The following is a 26278-nucleotide window of genomic DNA, read 5'->3' on the forward strand; positions in this document are numbered from 1 at the left end:
AATAGCTTTCATCTCTTTATTTATTCTGAGCATGCGTGGCACTTTGTGCGTCGGATTTGTGTACACACGATCGGAAATTCCGATTTTGCTGTCGGAAAATTTTATAGCCTGCTCTCAAACTTTGTGTGTCGGAAAAATCCTATGGAAAATGTGTGATTGAGCCTACACACGGTCAGAATTTCCGACAACAAGGTCCTATCACACATTTTCCGTCGGAAAATCCGACCGCGTGTACGGGGCATTACTAAACCCAGGACCCTGCATTCACTATATCTGGTCTCCCACAGTACACAGAACATGAAAATGCAATTATTTTAGTAAATAAATGAAAAAATGCAGAAGAATTCTATGGACACTTAACAGTGGTCTCTGGATATAAATCTACACATACACAGGGGACACCGATCGAAAATACATCTAAGGAAATACATTTCAAATGAAAGGACAGAAATACCAAAGGTAAATGTCCAGGTTTCCTCTAGTGCTCTCTGGATATTAGGTTGTTTTAATATCACATCTGGGCCCCTCTTTACATCACACTATGTGCATCTTTTCTATTTTAGTTAATATAAGCTGCTAAATACCTTTTCTCATCAGCAGTTAGAGCAGTCTTGTGACTTCTATGATTGTCTGGTTAAAGCTTGTAGGAAGAGTTTTTATTTTCCCACGATTGTCCTATGAGCATGCAGGACCCCTGACCCTCTGTCTGGACCATGCTGATTGGCTCTGTGCTGATCACATGCACTCTCCCAAGAAAAGAAAAAAACAACTCTCTAGCAACGCACACCAAATTGAGCATGTGCAGCTTGTCCCTTAGCTCTGTAAATATCAAGAGATATATTTGAGACAGTGGAAGAAGTAGAGGAGCACAGAAGACAGGCCCAAGCAGCCTTTTTACACAATGTAGAGAATTAAGATTTTATGTTCCATAGCGAGTATAACAAGCAAGTTTTACTGCATATACAGACTGATTTTACTGTTGTGGTTTTAGTAATGGTAATGGGTTTTTTTGACCAATTCAGACTGGCTCCAGTACAATACTAAAGAATACTGTAGAATATCCCTATATATACTGTAAATGTAGCACTAACTCTCGGTGGAGCTGCTGGTTTAAAGCGGGCTGTTACCTTCACTCTTGATACCTCTGTTTCACCGGCACCGGGTCTAGGGTCCCGTTGAGTTTACCTCTGGACGATGTAGACACTAACGCTTGAGTAGATTTTCCAATGCTTTAATGAACAAATAATAAAGGAAGTAGCAGAAAAGAGGCAGAAGGAAAGTTGCAGGGAAGCTCAAATACCTTTCCTTAGTATTCTTTAGAACATTCTCTGGAATTGAACACTTGCGGTTGAATGGTTGAATGTACTCCCCTTGTGGGATTTAATCTTTGCCCACCTGGATAGGCCTCTCTCACTTGCCTAGCAGCCAGCACGTAGCACGAACAAAAGTCTCTGCCACAGACTTGTTTGGAATAAACCCATACGATCCTCTGCCACAGGATGTATTGGTTTGCAATGAATGTCAGACACAGTACTTGAACCTTTAAGCCAACCCGGCAGTACTATGCAGTAAGATTACTTCAGGATACGTCCTCCAACCGAGTCACCAGGCCCCTCTCCAGACCAGTGCTCTGCATGATCCTTCCATGATGGGTCCTCCCCTGGGATCTCCTCGATTGTCCAGCTTCTTCACTCAGGATAGACAGCTCAGGACTGTTCCTCTGCTGCTGTGGTAGGCCCCAGACAGGCTTCTGGGCCCACCCACAAACTGCAGCGACGTGGGCCTCCGGAACGGAGGACCACGAGGTGGTACTCTTAACGCATACCTGTCGGCCAGGATGGCCAGCAGGTGGCTGAAAACGAACCCCTAAACATGGCGTCTGTCCCATAAATACCCTCTCCCAGAATGCAACTCGGAGGACCACCTCCACCGAGTTGTCTCCGGGACAGAGGAGCACTCATGCGCTTCAACACGTTGCTTTTCCAACACCAGCCGACGGTGACAATGACACCCACCATCACAGTGTGGAACTACATCCAACTCAGCCAAGCTGGAACAGAGGCAAATCTAACTTCCTCTAACAAGTAACCCACAAGATTAACCTACCAGCGCTACATAAAATATCCAACAAAGCCATGCCTGAAAAAGAAGAAAGCAAATGCATACCTTTCCTGCTGCCTGTGCTGCAGAACATTGCTCTGATACTGTAAAATTGTCCTCTGAAACCTGCTGGGAAACCGACACTTCCGGGAGTGTCAATCATCTAGGTCCCCTGCAGCTCTCACTGGTTCCTTCCTCTGACTTCCGCACACTATAGTATACAGTAGGGATGAGGAAAAACCACAAAGTACTGCGGGGGGATCTAGAAGTTCAGCATTCCTGAGAGTGACAGTTTCCTATAAGACTTTGGGGGACAATTTCAAAGCATTGCAGTGATGTTTGGCTAAAGGGTCAACCGTAAAGTATTTCACTTCTTCACCCACACCCTCATGGATGTTATATTGGGACACCGTGGCCATGTCCATGTCCATGCAGCCGCTGTGTCACCTTTTGACATCAATGGTACTGCCTGCACAGGGATGCGAGGAACACCTGTGCACCCCCGAGTGGGTAAACATAGCCCTGCAAGGTCATACAGTATAGTACACCCTGTGAGAATCAGGCCCTTAGGTATGATTTTGTCACATATAGTTTGCTTATCAACAAGATCACTTTAAAGAGAACCAGTTACAAGTAGGCTAACATAAAAATATGACTATTCAGTCTGAATTACTATTCATACTATATATTATTATGCAGATTTCCAGGACTGGACTAACAAATGTTTATAGTGAAAGGCAACTGGTGTTTTCTATTAAACAAGGTCTAAATGGGCCATTGACATGCATCACAGTTGAACTTAGGAATGTGTCTTTGCATATATCAATGTCACCAATTTGGACAACCCCAAAAACGTAACAAGGAGAAGTGCCTTTAAAAATGTCAAATTGCTTAAAAGCTAGTAACTTGGGGGGGGGGGGGGGTACTCTCCCTGTAAAGTGGTGCATCTGTAGAATTTATCCAAAATGCTGCTTCAAAGATGTACGGCTTTAGAGAAAACTTAAAATCTACATTGCAGCTGAAAGATTTTAACCCAAAACAAAAAATTGCCTGCCCCGCAATACATACAAGGCCATTTGGGTCTGTTAAGGCTTAAAATGAGAAACCCCACGTGAAAAATACCACCCCAAACTAAAAAAATATTGGACACCTCCCACACACTAACAAACCCCTAGCCAAACACACAGCAAGCCAGCCAATGAAAGGGGTGGATGCTTGGGGGCAGGAGGGGCTCGGGCAACCCAAAAGTCAACCACCTTGTTCCCATATTCAGGTTGTGGGGGGCTGCAGACAGGGGGCTTTACGCAATGTGGAAAACCCCTTTAAACTAGTGGGTACAAGGTGCTTTGTGGTTGGTATTGGGCTGAGCCCAACATGCCCCAAAGGCAGCCAGCTATGATGAGTGCATGTGACCTTGTATGGTTCAGGAGGGGGTTGGGCGATTGCTCTTCTCACCCCTTTCCTACCTGACCCTGTTGTATACTCTGAAAAAGGATGTGGTTTGGATTGGTGAAGGCAGCTCACAGCTGTGGAGTTCCCCTTTAAAAGCAAAAGTTAGCCCATGGAAATCCAAGGGGTTAGAGGGGGGAGACAAGAGCATTGGAGAATGGAGTGTGGAGTTCCCCTTTAAAAGCAAAAGTTATCCCATGGAAATCCAACATGTTAGAGGGGGGAGACATGAACATTGGAGAATGGAGTGTGGAGTTACCCTTTAAAAGCAAAAGCTAGCCCAAGGAAATCATATGCCCTTTTAAGAGGAGCTAGAGGAGCGAGAGTCTTTTTACATAATTTTAACAAGGTGCATGTCACATGTTGGCCATGTAACATGCTAACATGACCTGTGTGCAAATCTCCTTAAAAAAAAATACATAAAGGTGAACCAGCATAAAAAAAATATCGTCAAGTTTAGAGGTGCGCCCGTTCAACCCGTGCAATTGCATGTACGGTGCTTAACATTTAGTAAGATTTTGGCCACGCAGTGAACAAACGCATGTGAACGAGCGCAACAGCCGCTTGCGCATGCGCACTGCTTACATTGATCTCACGCAGTTCTAAACTAAAGCAGGCTTTCTCTGAAAAAGTTACTTTCTCATTCTATTTTGTGCATATTTGTTACTTGGGCAGTTGTTACTAAACTTCCTCACATCGCCCCATAATATTGGCATCTCCATCTCCATCTTCTGTCAATATTGATCTGGAGATGCCGTGCACCATGTCCATAGTGGCGCACAGGTTGCATTCTCCTGTGTGCCGAGATCGCTATAGTAAATGGGGGATTTGCACTCTGTTACCGGCGCATCATTTTGTAAATATGAAAATGTGCGTTACACCTCTATTAATGGATTTCATAAATCACCCCCAAGTCAGCTTGCTCATGCAAAAGGCCCCCTAGACCCCCTTATGATCACTGTACCAGTGACTTGTGGGTGGGGTTATCTGTGCCCTGCACACTGAGGTACCTTTCGCGCAGAGTGCACTCATCAATGCCCAGGACCAGGTGGAGACTGCAGTCATGCAAAGAATCAAACATTATGACAGTTTCCCAATTCAGAGATGAGCCTTGACTGTTTTTAGCAATAAAGTGCAGTTTTTCTGGAAAGCGACTTGTCCCATGTCACCACACACTGTACTTGTATGTTTGCATTGGGAGGAATGTGCTGAGCCTACGCCCACTGCACTAGTCCAGTGTACCTCTGTTACATCACTCCCAGTAACAGAATGGGGTCCCTCCGGGCACATAACACGGACTTCATGCATGCTTATTAACTCCTTCATTCCTGTACCTCGTGACCAGGCCATAGATCTCCATAAAGCAGGTTTGGATCCAGTTGGTATTGGATACCGAACACTAGGGAGGGAGCCAGACAATGACCCCCTCGCTACCAGAAGACCCATCACCTTACCAGGTACTTTCTGAGGTAACCCTTTTCTAGTAGCTGAGCTTCATACCTCTTTGTGCTTTACAGACCCTGGTTCTTTTGATACGCCAGAACCAACATGCACCCCTTTGAATAAATTAGGCCAGGCTCAGAGCAGTTAATGTAATTTTGCTGGAAAAATTTCAGCATTACAGTCCAGTATGAACAAGTCCTATTCCTAATCCTAACTACAGTTGTGTGGCTCCCCAGGCATACCTCTGTAAGGTGGTAGTCCTTGCTGGTATTCTCAATGGCTTGGAGTTCCTCCGGAACCCTAATGCCTTCAGTGGACTTCAAGAGTAGCAGTCCTATAGCATGTTTGTTCAGAGTCTCTTCCCATGCAGCGGTTCTCTGTGTGTAGAGCCCTTCTCCCTTTTATTTACAGCATAGAGAATGGGTCAGAGCCCAGAAAAGACCAGGAAACTGCAGAAACAGGTTTAGAGCCTGGACAGCCTGTCTCACTTGCTAACAGAAAACATTCCCCCCTGTAGGCAACCTGTCTACAGTCTGCTCCTTTTTTCTCTGCAGCTGTCCATAATACCCAGCCTTTTCAGGTATGGAGGAGCATGTGACCTCCTCCCCTTTAGCAGTTCACAGGTCCTTTGGGGTAATAGCATCATCACTCCCCAAGGATGCTGACATCAGTTTCTTAAGTAACAGCAGCCCTCACCACTGCCCAGGGTCGCAGACACCAGTTTTTTAAGTAACAGCAGACCGGGGAGCAGAAGGAGCAGCAGAGGATCACAGGTACGATGGTTCAGGGGGCCCTATGCTTGGGCAAGAGGACGGTGTCTCTTTAACCACACCCGGACCTGCTCACGCCGATATACATTGGCAGTTTGAAGAGGAATACCGTTGTTATGGCAGCAGATAGCTGCCATGACCCCGGTATCCTCTTCTTCAGCCAGTGGTCCGCTTTCAGTTAAAAGTTGTCTCAGCAGCAGATTCGCCGCAAGATCACTTTTACTGGGGGTGGTCTCTGCCACTTACCGGAGACGATCATCTCCTCTCTCCTGCTTGGCTGGCTGCCGAGTGAGGGGCCCCCACTCGACTCCATAGTATTGACTGGCAGAAGCGATGTCAAACTTTACTTCCGCCCAAATGCTCTTAAAGGAGAAATCACTTGGAATCACTTTACTGCATCATGAAAGCTAAACAGTTAACCATCCAATAAACTGGAAGTTGCAACAGCTAATAACTGACCTAATGAAGGGTCTTCTGATAGCAAATTATTAGCAAATACATCAACAGGAGAAGTCATAGTAATTTATGACAGGCCAATAATAAGTTAGTGGCCCACCCAGTAGTGTCAGGGGGTGGATCAAGGTCATCCTTTACTAAAGATTCGGTAAAGGAGGCAAGTGCTTGACTGGGACGTTGATTAGTGGGTATGAGTTCTTAGGAATTTTCTCCAAGAGTATCATAAGTCAATCTCTTTGGGGGACATATTCTTTGTCTCAACCGGGAATGTATGTCTTCCAGTGACTCTGGTTCCTGTTCTGTTTCCCAAAAACTGCACCCAGTTTCCAGTTCAGGTTCTACTTCGATCTCAGGCTCTACTTTGAGTTCCGGTTCGACTTCAGACTCTAACGTCTGTTCAGGGATTGTCTCTCCCGCTGCGGTGTTAGTAGGAGGGATAAGGGCATCACTCACATTAGACACTTTTTGGGGTTCCAGCTTATCTTCCTCATTTCCCGTAGGTGTGTAAGGAACTACCACCTCAGTGTTAGGCTGGTGAAAAACTGGCTCTGTACCCCCATGCTTTTTCAGCATCAGGAATGATGAAGTCATCTTCTAAAGAAGGGACCACAGCCAATCCAAAGTGAATTCCTCATCAATACTTTCCTCTTCCAAAAGTGCAGGTGGACAGGTTTTCCTGACCCTAGGCTTCAACGTTGGAGACTGATGTTTCTGGGCAAGAGGTTGAGGATACTCGAACAGCCTCTGAAATGGGCAGCAAATGATTTTGATTCCAAGTCTTAAGAGGGCCAGTCTTCCCTTCAGGTCGAATATGATACACAGGGAGTCCAGGTAGTCGTTTGCAAACAATGTAGGGTTGGGGACGCCATCTAGATTACCCCCTAGACGCCCCTAGATTACGCAACAACACTCGATCCAGGTTGCAGATCTTGAACCCCCTACTCTAAGATTAAAGTTTTTCTTGTTCCTTTGTTCTCTGATGGTAGAGGCCTTCTTGGCTTTCTCATAAGCCACCTTTAAATTCTTCCGCAGTCTGACGATAAATCCCCTATACGAGGCTTGGGAGGTGTGATCTATTGACATTCCAAAAGCCAAATCCACAGGTATGCGAGCTTCTCTCCCAAACATTAATCTGTAAGGGGAGTATCCGGTAGAATCATTGGAGGTACTATTGTAGGCATGGACTATTGCAGCGATATGATCTCCCCAATGCTGTTTCTTTTCTAATGGGAAAGTTCCTAACATGTTCAACAGGGTGCAGTTGAAACGTTCAGGTTGGAGTAGTCCTGGATTTCTTTATGTTTAAAAGTTCACATAGTCTTCTAATCAGTTTGCTCTCAAAGTCTTGACCTTGATCTGAATGTAGGTGCTGGGGCAATCCGTAATGGACGAAGAACTTCTCCACTAGAGTCCTGCCTACCATACTGGCTTGTTTATCCTTAGTGGGGAAAGCCTGAGCATATCGGGTGAAGTGATCTGTCACAACCAGCACATTACTGTTTCCACTCAGATCAGGTTCCAGGCACAAGAAATCAATGCACACCAACTCCATTGGCCCTTGACTCTGTAGATGGCCCATTGGGGCTGCCCAACCTCCGTTCTCATGGATGGCCAGTAAAATCGATCCCTAACCAGCTTGAAAGTTCTATCTGGTCCTAAGTGACCATGATCATCATGGAGAGTGGTCAAGACGATGTTTCTCAGGAAGGAACAGCTGGCTCACACTCCCTGCTTCTTCAGAGGGACCTTTCCAATATATGCTCCCCTGGTCCAGCTTCATTCACTCCCTTTCTCTATGAATCACCTTGGCTCCCTCGATACGACTATTCATCAATATCTGGGGGTCTTGGATGGACAATGATTTCCTTATTAAATTCCCTAATTGATCTTCCCATTGATCCAGTTTCATGTCCTCCTTAGTCAGTTGGGTCAAATTACAGTAATACTTTGGTACTCCTGCAGGGGGGACTCCCACTGCTTCAGTGTTTATATTCCACTCCCTGACATGCAGCCTGTACTCCTTCCAGGAGGTAAATGGATTCAACTCTTCTGACCATTCGGGACGGAGTGAGGCCTTCGGGAAAGGGCATCAGCATCTCTATTTCCCACTTCCGGTCGATATTTCAAACTGAATTGAAATTTAGACAGAGCGGCTAACCACCGATGTCCAGTGGTGTCCAGTTTGGCAAGGAATAGTAGATAAGTCAGGGGGTTGTTTTCAGTCTTCACCACAAAAGTGGCCCCATACAGATAGTCACGTAGTTTGTCTACCACAGCCCACTTGAGGGCCAAAAACTCCAACTTGTGCACTGGATAGTTCTTCACAGGGGGAATGAGGCTACGACTCACTTATGCCACTGGGCAAAGTCTCCCCTGAGACTCTTGGTACAACACTCCACCTATGCCATCTCTGCTGGCATCCACGTGTAGTACATATGGTTTTGAGGGGTCACCGTGGGCCAACACCGGTGCTTCAACCAGGCTCTCCTTCAACTGCTCAAAGGACCTTTCACACTTTCCCATCCATTGTTCCTGGATAGATTCCCGAGGCTACCAAGGGTCTCCCCTCTGGGTTTTCTGCTGTTCCCATTCTGTTTGCTTCTTTAACAACTAATTCAACAGTTGAGCAATCTGCGAGAAGTTCTTCACAAATCTATAATAGTAACAGAAAACCAAGGACGTCCTCAATTCGGTGACGGTAGTGGGCCGCGGCCAGGAAGTGACTGCCTCCAGTTTTGGAGGGTCCGTTGCTATCCCTTCAGCGGACACCACATGCCCTCCCTGGGTAGGTGACTGAAGTCCGGTAGAACTTGCACTTCTCTAATGACAGCTTCAGCCTCTCTTCATGTAGTCGCTGGAAAAAAAATTTCTCCAACCGGGCCTCATGCTCTTCCAACGTTCGGCCAAACACGATAAAGTCATCGAGGTAGACTAATACTTCCACCAAGTTCACATCACCCTTAGTGTTCTCCCTCAGTTGCTGGAAAGTGGCAGGGGCCCCAGGTAATCCCTGTAGCATTTGATCAAACTCGAAAAACCCCAAGCTGTCTTCTCTCGGTCTTCTGGGTGCATGGCAATCTGCTAGCACCCACTCTTTAGATCCAACACACTAAACCATTTGGCTCCTGATAAGCATTGTAGGGCATCTGTGCCGAGGGGTCATGTATTGATTTGGGATGGTCCTTCGGTTCAAGGTTTGGTAATCGATACACATCCGAAGGGACCCATTCTTCTTCCTTACTACCACAATCGGAGAGGTATAAGGGCTCCTGGACTCTATAATGACCCCTGACTTTTTTAGTTCAGCCAGGTGCTCACGAAGATCCTCCTGGTCACACAAGGGGACTCGCCTTGCTCTCTCTCGAAATGGCTTATCTTCAGTCAATTAATTCGATGTTGAGCGCTCTTGGCACAGCCCACATCAAAGTCACTCTTGGAGAATATTTTCTCCCATCGAGCTATCTAAGCTTTAATCCTCTCTTCCAAGGCAGGGGGAAAATTTGGGCAGTGGGCAGTGGTTCTCCCTCAATTTCCCTTCTGAGCTACCTCATTCCCTGCTACTGGGGTGGCAACACTCACTTTCCCGATGCCCATTCGAGGCTTTAGGCTGATCGGGTGGCTAGTGACATTCCGCACACTGACAGGAATTCGCCCTCAACTTCTTAGCAAGGCCCGAGTGGGGACAATCTCTGGAACCAATTCTATCCCAACCTCTTCTGCAGGATCAGCTTCTACCACAACGTACAGACCCGGCTGGTCCCAGGACAGCTTTACTGTGGCTTAGACAGGCCCTTCCTCCAGGCTGCAGCACCCTCTCTTGGGTGTCCAGTCGCCACAGTCTTCCCACTCATTCCACAGGTGCCTTCTTTTCGTCCAACCTCTCCACATCCATAACATCTCTTTTCTCGCTCTGGGTACAGTTTTTGTTCACTGGAATTAGTCCCTTGCTCCTGAACCTTCTCTTGGGTCTCCATCACCCACATCAGCGTATGATACATTGAGTTTGAGCCTGAGCTACCTGAGCCATCAATTCAGTTGGCCCAAGTTCTGCTATTGGTTTATGGACTTCGGTTCAGACTCAGTTCCACTATCGTCATCAGGGGATTCCATTTCTGCATGAACAGCTCGGACCATCACTTTCTCTTTAGTCCCAACGGTAGAGTTCAATTCTCTCGATCGTTGACTTTTCTCTTCCAACAGAGCCTCTTCCTCTTGTATCTCCCTTATCAATTCAGGATAGGTGGGTACCACCTGGATTCTCTTCAGCAACAACTTTAACATGATAGTATGATTGGGCCGGGCCCCATGCAGAACACGGTCCTGAATGGCCTGGTCAACATCTTTGGGGTCGATGCCCTTCTTGAGGATAATTTGATGCAGCATCCTGTCTACTCGGGAGATGTATTTTGACAGACTTTCTCCCCTCTGTTGGTGAGTGTGGTTGAATTTATACATCAGGTCAGCAGTAGTTTCAACCCTTCCAAAAACAGCATTCAGGGCATCTATGTAGTCCATGTTAACACAAGTCCCCTTGCCCATCCTCAAGTTACGTATCACATCAGCCACTGGGCCTCGAAGGCTCTCACTAAGCTGTTGTCATTTTGCAGCCTCTGGAACACACCACTCTTCTATGGCCTGCACAGCCTGGCTCATCCACGTTTCAAACTGGTCTTCTCCCACGGGGTCGGTTCTCTCTCCATTTTGATTGGGAACACCCTTGCAGTCACCTCTTCAGTTCAGACGTACCTCTTCCTCCTGAAAGTACACTGGCACCCCCTCCGGCCATTCTATCAGTGCCTGGACTTGATCCAACTCCTCTAAGGTTTCTGTTTCCACACGGTAGAACTGGTGTACTGGTGCCAGAGTTCTCAGCCACCCTCTGATCTCTCTCTCTGTGTGCTCATTTCCTGAGATCTCCAAAACAGTGCTCTTGTCTGTTGGGGCCCCATGACTTCTACCCCAAGCAACCGCGGCCATTGATGCAGGCTCCCATGCAGATTGCGGCTCCAGTCTAGGTTGGCTAGGGAAGATAGCATCCCGGATGAGCCCCCAAATGTAGCATGGCCCCCTAGGGGACTGCTTAGAATTACCTGCTCATCTGCACGGCCATGACCTGATGAACATTCCAACCCACCTGACACTCTGGGTTCAGATATTCTTGTATCACTGTAGAGTAATAAATCAGACTACTCTATGTGTTTATATTATGAGAATATTTACTTGAATCAATTAAAGGAAAGGTTGTCACAATAAGGTGGTAATAGATCTACTGAGTTCTAGGCAACAGCGCCAACTCAGCAAAAGAATTCCTCCGAAGGCACAGGGTAAATATTAACAAATTACAGTATTATATACACGCTTCCTTAAGAAATAATGTTACCCCCTAACGAGTTGTTTTGGGCTAACTGATTATACTGACCCTCTGTGGAAAATGGAACCTGGCCAACCTATACTGCTATCCTAAAGAGAGAGCAGGTCTAGAAATGATAATACAGTGGCCTCTGTATCAGTAATAGCATTAATGTCCACATTGCAGATCTGATGTTCTTCACCAGTACGTAGGAGCTCGTTAACTGTAATCTGATTAGGTATAGTGGGAAACAATGTGTTTCTTGTAGTGAAGAAGACTAAGATGTCTAAGCAGTGTTCAAACAGATTCAGTATTCTTAGAATAGAGATGTGTGTGCAAAGTGTTCCAATGAAGCTGTGACAAAGGATGGGTAAACGTTGGGCGACTGCCCTCTCACCAACGACTAGACCGATATGATGTTTTCCGGACAGCAACTAGTGTAGCGACACTATCCGCTGTCTCGATCTCCCGATGTGAAGCTTGATACACTGACTGGCAGATGACCAGAGTGGTGCTGGATGGATGTCCAATGGCAGATGGCAGTGCTAGGCCCCTTCAGGTCACGGGTTGGAAGGTGATGCTCCACGTGGTAGGCCGCAACATATCTCTCCTGGCACGGAGAGGTCCGTTTCACGTCAGGCTCAGGAGGAAGAAGCTCCGCGTGAGCTTTTGCTTCTTTTATAGCTACTCCCAGCAATCTTCCTAACAGCAGCAAAGATCCCTGGGATATGTAGCCCAAGCACATAATCAGGCACAGCAATTATCTGGCGAGAGAACTACCCATCCCACAATCCTTTTTGCTGGGCACACAAATATGATGTCACCTGATACACTGATCACTAGAGGGACAGGCAATGCTTTGAAATACCGGAGGTTACGGTGCTTTACACTTGTAGTCCATATTGTAGTCCATTTTATACAGATTACTTAGCACAACAAAATGATACTTGGTTCTGTTTTCTCTAAAAGAGGTAGAACTTGGAGGTGGGTAGGGGGTGTGAACAAGAGACGGTGCTTGGAGGTAGGTAGGGGGTGGAGACAAGGGGTGACTTGGGAGAGGGGAGTTCCTGCACCTATTCTCTGAGAAAAAAAGCCCTGGCTGTAATGCTTAAAAAGGTGCCAGAAGAGGTTGGGCACTAAGGTTTGATTTACTCAAACTGGAGAGTGCAAAATCTGGTGCAGCTCTGCATAGAAACCAATCAGCTTCCAGGTTTTATTGTCAAAGCTTAACTGAACAAGCTGAAGTTAAAAGCTGATTGGCTACCATGCTGTAACAGATTTTGCACTTTCCAGTTTTAGTTATCAACCCCTAAGTTGTTTGTCACTTAAAGCCAAACTCCAGGAGAAAAAAATATATGTATTTTTTCTTACTTTAGATTGGTCCAGCTTATTTATCTCTTATGCCGCGTACACACGATTGGACTTCTCGTCGGAAAAAGATATGACGGCTTTGCCGACGGGATTCCGCTCAAGTTTGCCTTGCATACACACGGTCATGCAAAAGTTCGCTGAACTTACGACCGCCAAGAATGCGGTGACGTACAACACTATGACGAGCCGAGAAAATGAAGTTCAATGCTTCCAAGCATGCGTTGAATTGTTTCCGAGCATGCGTAGGAATTTTGTGCGTCGGAATTGCCACAGACGATCGCATTTTCGGATAGGAACTTTTCCCGATCAAAAAATTTAGAACATGCTCTCAATCTTTGCTGGCTGGAATTTGGCCAGCAAAAGTCCGATGGAGCATACACACGGTCGCATTTTCTGCGGGAAAATTCGCATCGGTCTTTTGCAGGCCAAAATTCTGATTGCGTGTACGCGGCATAAGGGTCCTTTCGCACAGGCTTTCCAATCAGGTCCGCCTGTCAGCCTGACAGGCAGACCTGATTGGATCCTGCAGTCTCCTTTATGGATGGTCAGTGGACACATGTCCTACCTGCAAAATCCAGACGGGTGGTGGTCCTATTTTCCATCCATCTGGCAGATCGGATAGCATCGGATGAAAAAGGACAGGCGGTCCCTTTCCACCCGATTTCCCCATAGAGGAGAGCGGGACTGTGTCTGTGTCCGCTCTGCGCGGCGGAGCGGACAGGACCTGTCATTCGTCTGCTCTGCGGGGATCAGCGGAGCGATCCCCCACTGAGCAAGTGGAGTCCACAAGAAGGAGGCGCCTGTGTGAATGGGGCCTAACGCTGTATACAGTATACTACATCTTGAGGGCTGCTGAAAATTCCCAAAATCTTTTATTATCTTCATGATAGATTTACTGTTAGCTTTTATTTTCGGGACTCTGCTGCTGTGACTTACCATCTAGTACAGTGCAGGAGCAGAGAGAGAATCAGATGTTGCTGGTCCAAAGACCCACCTGCAAAGAGGAAGAGGCAAGAAATGCAGTTGCAGAAACTCCCCCTGAGATCAAGGTGGTGCAGGAGCAGAAAGCGTTTAAGCCATGCAGGCGTAGTAGCTCCATAATAGGTGTGCCGTGACTGAATTTGCCTCCAAGATAAAATTTAACTCCAGCCACCCCGGGTTCCCTGACATGACCACAGGGTGCACTCCCAGTGGGGTTCTAAAGGAAGAGTGGCACCACGAACTGAATGTTTCAGGAGCATTTTTGCCTGTTTCCGGTCACCTGAAGGTAGGTGCTTATAATCCAATCATAGTGATTAAACAAGCCAGTGTGCTGTGGCTGAGCTGTATGACTTGAAATTATTGCTGTAATTTATGCTTGCATTTCTAATCTCAGCCTCCAGGTGGCAACCACATCCCTGAATTGACCACAACCCACACAAATCTGAACCCTTTTTTCTGGTTACATTGAACAAGTTACATTGATCAGTACAATCATTTTTTTTATCTTCCTACAAACATCTTTGATTTAAACAATACAAAGGTTTGTGGTAATGACATCATTGCCTCAGATGACGTCTGATGACGAAACGCGTAAGGCGTGGCCAAGTGATACGCATACGTCTTGTCCTATTGTTTTTGCTTCCGGGTGTGGAACGAGCGGTGGAACGCACGCCACACCGCACTGTTTTCTCCCACACAGCCTGACTGCGAACCAGGCAGTGGGACATTGTTAGTCTGATTTTAGTATATTCAATAAAGCCTTTTATTTTTTACGGAATTACGCGATGGGATTCATTTTTATTAATTTTTATGGATGTGCTTGTGGAGATTGATTGGAGCCAGCCCGGACACCGAGAGTGGAGATCCGAATAGGAGCCCCTACCAAGGACCATAGCTGCGAGATACAGCTGACAGGCCAGATACCCCTGCAGGGGTGTCCCCCTTTGGTGAGTGAGGGCACATTGGGGGGCGTTTTGGATGACAGGAGGACTTCACGGCATTAAGATCATTGCTAGAATTTTAAAAGACTCACCATTTGCACCTTATGAAGAATTTTGCACCATAGGCCTTTTTCACAATTTACTTATATTCTGTGGGACATTTCTGTGGACTCTAGATTTATGATGAACTTTTAATTTTCTTATGTGCATTTGTGATTATAGATTTCAATTTTATTTATACACTACCGTTTTTTAGTTTATGCACTATTGATGTTTATTACGATTAATATATGATTTTAAAGATTTTTTGATAGTTTGTTTGGGAATTCCTTTCCATTCCAACAATTTTTTTGATTCACCCAGTTCTTGATTTATTTTTGGTTCACCAAGGAGCGAATACACGCTGCACTTTTTCATGAGGGCAGGTGTTGCACATACTGTAGTTTTTTTTTTTTTTTTTTTTTTTTTTTTTTCACTTAATTTGTCTTTATCTTACACACTGTTATTTATGCGTGGGGTGTGTCACAGTTCACTTGATATACCACACTAGTCTTTTTGATTTTAGTGGAACAGCGCCAATCACCCCTGTTTTCTGACTCTAATCTTTTTGGAATTGCACATTGGTGCGATTCTGTGCTGGGGGGCAGCAGTTCCTTTTTTTACCTAAGCGCGGAACTATTGGTTTTACAATGACATCATTAAGTCAACTGTATTCTGGGGACATTTGGAAAAGTTTGATCACCTGCCAGGCGTAAAATAACTGGGTGATCATACACACTCCCAATTTAGGCAATATCAATAAGAGTCCATTCACACAATGCCAGTCTGTTGTAGTGCAATTAGCACATTCGCATTATGTGTCAAGGTAGCCATTTAATTTGAAAGGGCTACCGATGCACCATGGTGGACTGGACCTTGCACCAGCAGCATTCCTGGTATCACAGAGCACTGCTATGCATAGTAGCGTGTTACTGTGTGTTACATTGCACTGCACTGCAGGTGTGATGGAGCATAGTTCAGAGTGAATGGCACCACAAAGCACTCTTTTCACAGTGAGATACCATGCATTGCTGCAATGCATGCATTTTACTGTGCTTTCCTGCAGATTGCTGTTGTGAACAAAGCCTGAGGCTTATGTCAAACTAGCATTCCTATTGATGCTGGCAACTCTCTTGTTTTCTGGGAGGCAAGATTTTGCATTGCTTCAGCCACCAGGTTAGCAATGCTGTAAAAGCAGTAAGTGCACTATTTTGCAATCCTGTTGCTGATGAGTTGCTGGCTGCTAGTGACAGAATTGTTATGCGCCGTACACACGATCGGACATTGATCGGACATTCTGACAACAAAATCCATGGATTTTTTTCAACGGATGTTGGCTCAAACTTGTTTTGCGTACACACAGTCGCACAAAGTTGTCGGAATTTCCGATCGCCAAGAACGCGGTGACATACACCAAGTACGACGAGACTAGAAAAGGCCAATTCAGAACCAAGCGCGGCACCCTTTGGGCTCCTTTTGCTAATCTCGTGTTAGTAAAAGTTTGGTGAGAGACGATTCGCGCTTTTTCAGACTCGTGGTTTTCAGATCGTTTTCTGCTGTTCAGTTTGTGCTTGTGGGTTTGCATCTGTTCTTCAGTGCGTGCAGCGAGTTACGCGTTACTCTTGTGATTGTGTTCTTGTTCGTTTGTTACTGTTTGTTACTGTTTTTCAGGTCGCTCTTCACAGGCCTGTTCTTCAGTGCGTTCTGTTACTTCGTTCTGAGCAGCTGACCTTTTTCTAGCCATGTTGTGTATACGTACTCCTCGTAGAGTTCATGCTGTGCGGGGGCTTGGTGTTGGGGTCCTGACCTTGACACAAGTCCAGTCCACGAACAGGGTGGGGAGGAGTTCATGGACCAAGAATTGGTTGCTTCAGCGTGACCAGTTCTGTCATATGCCTTTGCTCCGTGAGATCCATAAGAATATTTCTGATGATTTCAGGAACTTTCTCCGGATGACGGACCCCGTATTTCACCGTTTGTTGGCTTTGCTGACCCCCTATATCAGCAGGCAGGATACCTGCATGAGGCAAGCCATCACTCCGGAGCAGAGGCTCGTCGCCACCCTGCGGTACTTGGCGACGGGGAGAAGTCTGCAGGACTTGAAGTTCTCAACAGGCATCTCCCCCCAGGCTCTGGGGATCATTATCCCAGAGACCTGTTCTGCCATCATACAGGTCCTGCAGAAGGAGTATATTAAGGTAAGATTTATCCTTTAACATCACATTTTATTGTATTTAATGTTTGATAATATATTGTATTTCTTTCCTCATTCCCAAATTACCATGATTGGAATATGCTGTGAATGTCCCCTTTGTTCTCATGCATGCTGGATTTTTATGTAATTATTTTATTTCTCCTTCATACATATTTGCCTTCACTTACCTCCCCAGCATGGTCTCCTGGCCCTATATTCACCTCGTGTATTCACTTAACAATGTATTTTATCAGCTCCATAGTAGTGCTTTACCCCAAACACCCCCTAACATGTTTTAAAATGTGATTTGTGCTTTAAATTCAGGCAGAGTGCCAGAGGCTTTTTTGGGGGGGTCCCCAAATCATTTGGAACCCTCCCTCCCCTCAACTACTAAGTCAGCTGATACCAATTCTCTATCTATCCTCAATCATCTGTCTGCTGACTTTGCCAAACCCATACACACTATACCCATCTCTTTTGTGGTCAGATGTATGGATGAATTCCCCAACGCATGTAGTGCAAGGGCCTGCCTGTATACTTTCAAATGGTACTGTTTAAAGTTTTTGTATACTATTATTATCTTGATAGGTAATAGTAGAATTTCCAAATGTGCTCAAATGTGTACAATGTGTATTTATATCTTTGTATTATGACACTTCTTACCTGTCCAGTGGGCTGCCAATAGTCTAACTAATGAGGGGCTGGCCAAAATAATACCCATTATTTAGGCATTCATCTCTCAATGAAGTGGAGAGGGTTACCTGTCCAAGAGCTCCCCTCCCCCTAAAATGTTAAAAATGGCCCATGAGAGGGGGGGGGGGAACTGATAGGTGTACCTTATACTTTGGTCTTTAAAAACTCCCTCAAGTAAATGTTATCTTGATGTTGGCCAAGAATGTTTGTGTCTAATCTGCTTTCCCTGTTTATGTGCAAAATGACTACTTTTTTGTTGTTTGACTCCACAGTTTCCTTCCACGCCACAGGAATGGCAGACTGTGGCCTCCCACTTTGCCCAGCAGTGGGACTTTCCTAACTGCGGAGGGGCAATTGATGGGAAACACGTCCACATCGTCCCACCACCCAACTCGGGGTCATACTATTATAATTATAAGGGGTTCAATAGTATTGTGATGTTGGCGGTGGTGTCGGCTACTTACGAGTTCCTGTATGTGGACATGGAGAAGAATGGCCGGATGTCCGATGGTGGAGTCATCGCCCAGACGGAGTTCTACAGGCGTCTCCAGAATGGCAGCTTGGACTTGCCACCTCCAGAAGACAATGTGGAAGGACTCCCATTTGTCTTCGTTGCAGATGAAGCGTTTGCTCTGGGGGACCATCTTATGCGGCCATTCCCGATGAGGACCCTCACCCCGGACCAGAGGGTTTTTAATTACCGGCTGGCCAGAGCCAGAAGAGTGGTGGAGAACACGTTTGGAATCATGGCCAGCCAGTTCCACTTATTTCTTACACCCATACACATGGCGGAGTATAAACTGAATCATATTATCCTGGCGTGCTGTGTTCTACACAACTTTTTACGGCAACATTCTGCCAACTATGCTGGCTCAGTTGGGCCTGAGGCCAGAATTCTAAATGAAACAACCCTGACGGCGCTTGAAAGTGGCCGTCCTGGCTTGCCCCCCCGAGTGCCGATGATGTCCAGCTAAGATACCTTGAATACTTTGCGGGTAGGGGGGCTATCAATATGCCAGACACTGTCTGAAACCTTTTTCAAATAAAAAAAAACTACTCAAATCTTTGGTGACATTTACTGCTTGTGTTTCTTTTAGCTGACCCTGACAGAAATGTAGTGAGTCCTGAAAATGGCGTGATTGTGTAACCTTACAAAGCACTGTTGGGTGTTATTTACTAAAGGCAAAGACACTTTGCACTACAAGTGCACTTGAAACTGCACTTGTAGTGCAAAGTGGATTTGCCCTTAGGAAATAACACCCATTGCCACAGAAAACACCAATTAGAGCACCACAAAAGTGTTGGAGCATTGAGACAATAATCCACACATTCTTAATTAACAATCTTTTTAATTCCAGCACAATCACACGTGCATTTAGAAAAGGTTTTTAAAACAAACCAACATGTTTGTTGTATAACAATTTTTGGGGTCACATTAGAAAAAGTAGAAATGTCCATTTAAGATAAAACAGGCATGTTTAAAACCAACAAGAAAGACACAAATCTTGAACTTACAAAGTTCACATTTGGTAGAACTTGAAGGCAATATCAGACATAAGTATTTACAAACTGTGTTTGATATTGCGTTCAGATGGGGTGAAGTCACCCCAGGAAAAGCCAAATTTTGAAGATGCACACAGTGTGTCAACATGTGCTAGCTGCCATCATGGGGGATCAAGGGATGTGTTTTTGGGGTGCAACCCCTTCCTCACAGCTACTTTATTATTGAGGAAGGGGTTGCACCCCCAAAACACGTCCATTAATCTCCAGTGATGGCAGATAGCACATGTTGACACACTGTGTGCATCTTCAAAATTTGGCTTTTTGCAAATATGTCAAAAAATGGTAAAAATTTTTAGCACACAAAAAACCCAAGGGATTTGGAGGGGTTTTAAACTCTCCCTAAAACATCAATGATGTTCTTTTTTTTGTTGAACATCATTGATGTTTTTCAGGATGTTTTCCAAGTCCCTATTACACCCCATGATCTCCCCGATCAGGATCTGTGCACTTTCCGAGGTGAAATGCCCTGGATCCACAACATCACGATCACCTAAAAAGATAGAAACAAAAACACACCATGTATTATGAATATGCTGCCATCCATCTCTTACCTGAGCCTGTGGTCGCAGACACTCACCTGTTGTGGTGCCAATTTCCACCACGTCTTGCTCCTCCTGCTCTGCTTGGCTTGGGTGGATTTCCCCTTCTTCCAGAGGTGGGGGGTCTGTGGTCTCCTCAGATGAGGGGTGTCCTCCGAGTCTTTTCTTCCCTATGTAAAAAAAAAAATAGGTATACTTAGCACACAGATATTTGATCTCAGAAATAGGAATATGAAACATTGCTTGCAAGTGGGGTACAATTGTCTATTTTGGCAGAGTTCCAAGATGTAGAATTTTTATTGTCCTTTGTCAAGCTTCAATACTTTACCTGTTTTGTACAAGCTTCACAGATGGAGACACCCCTATAGTATACACTGGAGCACCTGTGTGGGCCCCCTAATAAAAAGGGTGTTCTTGTGTCCCACTCTAGTGCTCCAGAGTCCAAATGTGAAAACTGCTGAGTGTCCTCTCCTTACACAGAATCTAGTTTGCATTTCATTCTAGTTACAAACCCATCTACACAACCAAATTATTTTCAGACAAGTAGGCCATAAAAAATGTGGGCAAATGCATATGGCCAAAACAATGGTGTTTTCTAGGCCGAACGAACAATGTTTTATACGAACGAATAATGTGCCCACGAGCATCCCATTTTAAACTGGATAACAGTTAAGAAAAGCACATGGAACGTAATAAACATAAAGAATAGGAACACAGGACAACTACTTACTTTTTTGCAGCACTCTCCGGATCTTTCTGTACTGCTCGTGCTCTCTTAATTTGAGGTCCGACCACCGTTTCCTGAGCTGATCTTTCGATCGTCGTACCCCGAAATTCCGGTGCAGACTCTTGACCACTTTCGCCATGATCTTGGCCTTTCTGACATTGGGGTTGGGGTATGGTCCATACTTCCCGTCATAGTCGGCCCTCTTCAGGATGTCCACCATCTCCAACATCTCCCCAAAGGACATATTTGAGGCCTTAAATGGTCTCCTTCTGGATCGTGACGTTTCTGGCTCCGGGCTTTCCTCCCCCTCCTCCTCGTTGCTGTAATTAGCATGCACCTGCTGTGTCTCCGCCATGTGCTCTTCCCCCACTGCGCCGAACGAGAAGGGACGGGCAATAGAATAGAAAGAACGTCAGGGGCGGAGTTTCACGCATGCGCAATGTGTATAAAGCGCAACACGCGTGCGTAGTACAAACGATCTGTGAGCGGAGGAAGGAGTATCGGAGGCGCCGATCGTGATAACGAAGGTAAGATCTAAACTTGGGCCTATACTGCTTCTAGATTGAGGCCTATATTGTAACAAGATTAGGATAGTTTTGCCTGACATTAGGGTTTGTCTCGTGTTGTGTCTTGCAGATAAAATGGATGGCTTCAATGACCACAACTTCCTCCCCCTGTTCATAGACAAGTACAGGGAGCTGCCCTGTCTGTGGCAGGTGAAACATCCACATTATAATCATAAATAAAAGAGGCAGAGAGCGCTGGAGAAACTGCTGGAGTTGGTGAAGCCGGTGGTCCCCACAGCAACCATCCCCTATTTAAAAGCCAAAATTGGTGGCCTGAGGAGCACTAATCTAAGGGAACGCAAGAAGGTCACAGATTCCCAGAGATCCGGAGTAGGAGCAGATGACATTTATGTCCCCAGGCTGTGCTACTATGAGAGACTGCGATTTCTGTCAGACCAGACTGGAGTCAGGGAATCCCTCTCAACCCTTCCTTCCACTCTTCCTTCCACCCCAGCTGAGGCTTTCGATGTCCAACCTGGGGCTTCCAGCCAGGAAGAAGTTGAGGAGCCCAGCTTGAGCCAGGTATAGCATTCTTCTACAGATTTCTGATCAATAAATAAATTATGTTTACTAGATGTTATTATTGATCACTAATTGCTAATTTAATAAAGTGTTTTACATATTAATAGACAGTAGTGGGCAAAAATAATAGGGACAAGAATGAAAAATGCTGGGCTCAGAATGATAGTCTTTTATATTTGTTAACATTCCATTTGCAACAGTCATGAGATGAAAATTGTGTGTGATTGATGAAGTAAAAACTAAAACTATGTCCCTTTTTCATACACAGGAAGACCTCAGCCAGGACCAGGCTCTGGAATGTGGCACACAGGAGGAGGCTGTGGAATGTGGCAGCCAGGAGGAGGCGGGGGTTAGTGGCGGCCAGGAGGAGGAGGGGCTAAGTGGCAGCCAGGAGAAGCCTGGGACCAGTAGTAGCCTGAGGGAATAGCAGGTCCTTCCCCTCCGCCTTCCAACCAAAAGACCCAGGAAGGGGAGTCACGTGCAGGATTCAGCTCTCAGGCTCATTCAGGAGGCTTCTGCGTCCCTCAGAGCCACCCCCACTCCTGAAGTGGTCTTTGCCTGCATGGCTACCGCCAAACTGCAGGGCATGCAGGAGGGCCAACGCCAGATGTGTGAGGACCTTCTTTATAAAGTCTTAACTAAGAGGGTGAGGGGTGAAATCACACCCAATACCCACGTGAGTGAGTTGGACCATCCTCCTCCTCCTCCTGCCACAACTCCACCACCAGAGCCACAGCGTGGAAGGAAGCGTGGAAGGAAGACCAGAGAGTGATGACCTGGGTTCAGTCTGGTCTGGCAAAAGATGCAGCCTCTTGTATGACCACAGCCTGGGGACACAGATGTCATCTGCTGCTTTCAGGATCTTTGGGACTTCTGGACCAGACTGCACTCCCTTATATATGGACTCCTCAGGCCACCAATTTTGCAGTAAAATAATTGATGTGTGCCCTGGGGGCCAAAGGCTTCACCAATTTCTGCTGTTTCCCCAGCGTTGCCTCCCTCTTTGTTTGGTTGTGAGCCCTTAATAAAGGTTTTTTGGTTTCAATTAGACTCGCCTATGTGTGTTTTCCTTCAAAAAGGACAGTTTGTTTGTGAGGAGGCAGGTACATTTCAAAATACAATGTGAAATTAACAAAAGACACCAACACCAAACAATCTCCTTGAGATTAAATAATACAAAAAGAGGTTTAACCTTAAACTATGTAGAGGGTTCTTTACTGTAAGAGCGGTAAAGATGTGGAATTCCCTTCCACAGGCGGTGGTCTCAGCGGGGAGCATTGATAGCTTCAAGAAACTATTAGATAATCACCTGAATGACCGCAACATACAGGGATACGTAAGGTAATACTGACACATAATCACACACATAGGATGGACTTGATGGACGTGTGTCTTTTTTCAACCTCACCTACTATGTAACTATATGTAACTATGTAAGATAATAATGGTCTTGTGGTAACTTGACACACAAAACACACACAAAAATATTCTGGATGTTAAATAACTATAAAAAAGCCTTGAAAAAAATACAAACCTAAAAAAAAATCACATCAGGCTTGAAAAAAACAAAAAAATCACAAAAAAAATGATATAGATTTTTGGTCAGATGTGACAAATCATAATATATTGAGGGAATCACGATAAATAAGAAAGAAAGAAGTTTATGAGAAGTCTGTGTGAATATCAGCAGCAAAACTACTTTGTTCTTCCTGCATTATAAAGAAGAAGAGAGTGCGCTGTATTAAACAATTTTAAAGATTGCAGACTGACGAAAGTGCTCTATCCATTCCGAACGCTAATTTTACCAGACCGAGCTGTTCCGTCTCGGAATTTCTTCTGAGCATGCGTGGCACTTTGTGCGTTGGAATTGTCCACACACAGTCGGAATTGACGCGATCGGATTTTGTTGTCGGAAAATTTTATAGCCTGCTCTCAAACTAGGTGTGTCGGAAAATCCGATGGAAAAAGTCTGATGGAGCCCACACACGGTCGGAATTTCCGACAACACGCTCCGATCGCACATTTTCCGCCGGAAAATCCAACCGTGTGTACGGGGCATTAGTCTGATTTAAGCCTAAAGCCGTGTACACACGGGCGGACTTTTCAGCATCAAACGTCCGATGGTCTTTCCGACGGACTTTCGAAGGAGTTACGATGGACTTTCGGATGACCTGATTTTCCCACACACGAACAGACTAAAGTCTGTTCGAAAGTCCGTTGGTATGAATGTGATGACGTACGAAGGGACTAGAATAAGGAAGTTCATAGCCAGCAGCCAATAGCTGCCCTTGCGTCCTTTTTTGTCCATCGGACTAGCATACAGACGAACAGATTTTTCGACCGGACTCGAGTCCGTTGGAAAGATTTGAAACGTGTTCCAAATCTAAAGTCTGTCTGATTTTCAACAGAAAAAGTCAGCTGAAGGTCCGCTGAAGCCCACACACGGTAGGATTGTCTGACGAATTCGTTCCGTCGGACCAGTCCGGTCGAAAAGTTCGCCCGTGTGTACACGGCATTAGACTTTCTAAAGCTTTATCAAGTTAAAGTGGTATCAAACCTCAACTTTTTTGTTTAACTTATAAAGCACAATAGAAAAAAACGTTCCCCTGTAAAATATTGGTTAAAATTCTTAACAAAGCACTTGCAGTTTACAACATTGCTGCATGCTTCTGCTTTCTCTGTGCTGCTTCCCTGAACTTCCAGTGATCACAGGAAAGAGTGAATAGTGGACAGTACAGTCAATCTCTATTCAGACTCTAAGCTTGGAAAAGGAAGGAGCAGGAGAGTGCCTTTCTATCCTAGGTTACATCTCTGTTTATTTCTATCGATGTGCACAGTGTAGGGAGACACAACTCTAGTCTAGGAAGGGTGGTTCCATAGGACTCTGCAAGAGAAAGGAGTAAACCTGGGGCAGTGGTCATGGCACCAGCTTAAACTGGAATCAAGCAATAAAAGCTAAAGAAACCGTATACTCAGAAAGTGGTCTAAAAGCGCATCTAAAAGAGCTTAAAAAACGGAGGGTTAAATATCACTTTAAGACCCGGTCCACATATATGCATTTTGAACTGCATCCAATTTGCATGACATGTGAGCTTGCATCCTCTTCAATGGAACCAGTTCACATATGTACGGGCCGGCCGCAGTGCGTTTTAAAAAGAGTCCGGTACAATTTTGAGCACAGTTCTGAAATCTAGCTATCAAAACTGGACCACACATATGTAAACCCGGTATTAGACTTAACAAGACAATTTATCAAATGTATTTCTAATCAAGCAGGCAATTGCACTACTGTACATGGTTGCTGGTAGATGATAGATCTAAAGAATAACGTACAATCAGATTGTAAAGTGTATTGTCAGCTTTAGTAACAATATGTAAGCAGGCAGTCTGTCACATGCACTGACACTAGTGATCATCTCTAAAGCCTGGTACACACTATAGATTTTTTTCCGGTTGCATGAAAAAAAACTGACAGCTCCGGTCGAGAGCCACTGTACTAACCATGTGAAGTGGGTGCCGCTCAGCCCGCCCATGGCCCCACACCTCTCGCCGGCCGCCGCTGGGATTGGCACACACACTGACAGGGAGAGCGTGCCTGTCAGCAGCTGCGGGGGAATTCCCCCCTCCTTCTTCTCCTCTCACTGTCACTCAGACTTAGCAGCCTGATCTACTCCCTCCCATGCTTCCTCATTGGCAGGGGAAGGGAACCAATGGGGCTTCTTGACAGATGAGTAAGGCATCTTGGGGCATGTGGTCCCCAGCACAAGAAGCCCCACTATAATCCCTAGGGAAAGAACTACTCAGCCCAGCATGCTCTGGGGCAGAGAAGAAAAGGACACCAAGAGGCTGCCTGGGAGCTGGGCAGAGACCACGAGGCAAGGAAGAAGACTGGACCCAGGGGAGAGGTGCTGCCATTCCTCCTACAGATTCACAGCCGGTCGGGGATATCCTGCTTGAGAGGGGAATCCCAGTTGCATTCTCCAGGCACACTTGTACAGATGGTGTGAAGCGTTCCGGTTGTGAGGTAGCCAGTCGGGCTACCTGAAGAGCCTGCCTGCCAGGACATTTTCTTTGGGCTTGGTCGCAGGCCGGTGAGCGGGCACTTTCCCATCCTACAGAGATACAGAGACAATGCATACAGACAACGTTGCCTACACCTGTAGAATCTGATTCACACGTATGCCCTGCTAAGCAGTTACAGTGTCCTCCTTGCTTACCTAGATACTGCTAGCATACTGCATTTTTCACTCTGCCAAACAGGACACCTAAGTGCACCAACTAAAGTAGCTAGCTGAAGATTCAAGGCCTTCTTCTTCCCAGGGACGCAACCCATTTCTCCTCAAGGGCTTAAAGTCACTCTGTGCCATACGGGCACACACATACCCCCAGGGCTCAGAATATATAGTGAATGAGCAGGGTAATCTGACTTGGGAGTTACACTATTGAACCAAACTAGGTACAGTGTTTGCGGTTCCTAGGGTCTGTGGTGTCAGGGGGCAGAAGGGAGAGGTCTGACATAAGAAAGGGTCATTCCTCTGCCCTTCTCCTGCCTGGACTCATAGAGGTCAATTTAA

The sequence above is a fragment of the Aquarana catesbeiana genome, linkage group LG02 (genome assembly GCF_042186555.1).
Source record: "Aquarana catesbeiana isolate 2022-GZ linkage group LG02, ASM4218655v1, whole genome shotgun sequence".
Classification (NCBI taxonomy): Eukaryota; Metazoa; Chordata; class Amphibia; order Anura; family Ranidae; genus Aquarana; species Aquarana catesbeiana.